Here is a 2,386-nt window from a genome sequence, read left to right on the forward strand (position 1 = left end):
GGCTGTGGCCGCCGCCCCTGCCGCGCAGCAAACTCCACCCACCGCCCCTCGGCCGCGGCGACGAAGTGCCAGAGACCGGGGAAAAGGAGTGAAATGGGTGGGCGGGGGCCGCAGTGTCCACTTTTGGAACAGACCAGACCCATGTGTACACACCAGCGCGGCGAGCATGGGAGCAGCACGTGTCCATACTGCTGGCCAAAAAAAAAAAAGACTGGTCATCAGCGCCTCCCGTGTTAGGTTAAGGTTAGAGGAAGGTGATGGGACGTAAACAAAGGGCTTTAGACCGGGAGAGGCTCGGTTCGAACCTTAAGTTCTTCCAAGTAAGCCCTGGCCGGGGTGGCTCGGTTGGCTGAGCACGGTCCCGGGCACTTGGAGGTCCTGGACCCATTCCCGGCCAGGGTACGCGACCGGGTCGTGGGCTTCATCCCCAATAAGAGGCGTGCAGGAGGCAGCCAATCTGTTTCTCAATCTCTCTCTCCCTTTCCCTTTCTCTCTCTAAAATCAGTAAAAACATTTTTTTAAAAAAATTGTACCATTTAAGTTCTGTGACCTAGGTCAAGTTAACTTAGCCTCTCGCGTGGCAATCTTTACACGACCCCGAAGGTGGATGAAAGGTTTTCGGGATAATGCGTGGAGGTGTTTCGCACTGCCAAGTCTCCGACAGCTTTAGCCGCCAGAAGAAAGGACGCTGGTCCCCGCAACAGCGAAAGGAAGCGGGGGCAGGTCGCCTGCTGCCAGGCTGGCCGGGACAGGGAGCGCACCCTCCCCTGCCTCTCTAACATGGAGCCCCCAGGAAGCGGAGCCCGGCCTAGCTCCTTCCCGATTCCATAGGCCACGGGGCGTGGGGGAGGGCGGGGGAGGAACTTGTGCGGATCGCCAGCCCTAGAGGGGTACCCGGGCCTTCACCTTTCCTGCACAAGCCCGGCGTCCCGAGGCCCCTAGGAATCGCTCCCCAGGCCCACTGTGGGGGGCCGAGATGGGTCGTGGGGGTGGAGCCCGGCGGCCCGGAAACCCCCAAAGTCGCCAGGTCGTTCTTGTCAGTTCGGGATGGGTTAGGTCTGACCGTTAGGAGGTTTACTAGTACAAATCTACTACTACAAACCTATAGTAATTACTCTTCCCTCGAAGCCGCAGCGCCGGCGTTTACCTGGGTATTGCCGGGCAAGGCCTGTCCGGTAATGTTCCTGACGCCTGCCCCGAGGACTTGTGGGAAATGTAGTCTTCCTCGGCTTGGCGCTTCCGGACTCCACCTCCCGGCGGCTGGCGTTCCTCCCACCTGTTCCGGTTAGGCTTCTGGGTGCGCAGGCCCCTGAGCGCTCGCGGCGGAAACCCCTCCTCCTCCTTCCTACTGCGCCGCGCCTGGAACAAATTCAGAATATCACATCCGCTTCCGCCAGAGGGACCTGCTGCGGTGTCTATCGCAGGGGTCCTGGTGTGGTCAGACTTCAGTTAGAAAATTGGGATCTCATTTCCTGCTCCTGATGCTTAATAACTTCGAGGTTATGGATAAGAAAGCAAAAGTGCCGTCAGGTAATAAAGACGACGGCCGGGTTTTTGCCAAGCTTATGAGACATATTCCAAAAACAAGCGAGGTTGTGTACGAATGAGGAAATTGACTCATTACCTGATTTGCCAAAGGCCGCACACCTTAGTAGCGGAGCCTGGGGTCAGTCAACCCAGACAAAAAGAAACGCTTGCTTTAAATCTTGGGCTTTTAACAGAACACCAAAGTATAAGAGACTAATGATTTTTCTAATTTACGCAAACTAGGAAGACTTTATATGTTTACTATCTACTGCTTTTTTTACTTTTTTCTTGTTCTTATGCATTCTTTACAGTTCCAATTTAGTCGGTCATGCATAGTTTTAAAAAAGGGTTGGGTGTTTATTTCTAATCTAGGACTTCATTTTTAAAACGTTGTTAAGCTTCTGTAATAAGCTGTTTCACAGTATGTTTATAACAGCACTATTTGGTAAATAGCCCCAAACGTGGAAACAACTCAGTGACCAGCAGCAGTAGAATAGGTAAATACGAACTACTGAAGAGCAATGGGAGCAAATGAACCACACCTATTCAACACCGTCACATAAACATAATGTTAAGGAAAAAGAATCTAGATTCACAAAAATGTAAGATTTCATTAATATAAAGTTCAAAATCCGGCAAAACCAATGTATGTTCAAATTCAGGCTGGAGGTATAGTGTCTAAAAAGGGGATGAGGGAATTTTAGGGTTCTGTTAATGTTCTGTTTCTTGAGTTAAGTGCTTGTTACATGAGTATGTTCACTTTGTGGGACTCTGTTGAAATATGTCAGAAAAAATATGTAGCTAAGATTTGTTTATTTTTCTTTGTGTATGTGAAAATTCAATTAAAATTTATATTAAA

General features: G+C 50.3%; 1 protein-coding gene across 9 annotated transcripts in view; it reads right to left on the bottom strand.

The window, feature by feature from the left end:
• Positions 1-1,351, bottom strand: part of ACBD5 (acyl-CoA binding domain containing 5) — a 60,089-nt gene extending 58,738 nt beyond the window's left edge. For 2 of the 9 annotated variants that reach the window (XM_014540616.1, XM_014540610.1), the window contains exon 1: positions 1,148-1,351. The gene's annotated coding sequence lies outside the window, so the exon portion shown is untranslated. Of the gene's footprint in view, positions 1-906; positions 1,055-1,102 lie in introns of those variants that run through there. The other 7 variants (XM_014540621.1, XM_014540628.1, XM_014540649.1 and 4 more) reach the window with 7 other exon arrangements.
• Between the last annotated feature and the right edge of the window lie 1,035 nt (positions 1,352-2,386).

The sequence above is a fragment of the Myotis brandtii genome, unplaced genomic scaffold (genome assembly GCF_000412655.1).
Source record: "Myotis brandtii unplaced genomic scaffold, ASM41265v1 scaffold1058, whole genome shotgun sequence".
NCBI lineage: Eukaryota > Metazoa > Chordata > Mammalia > Chiroptera > Vespertilionidae > Myotis > Myotis brandtii.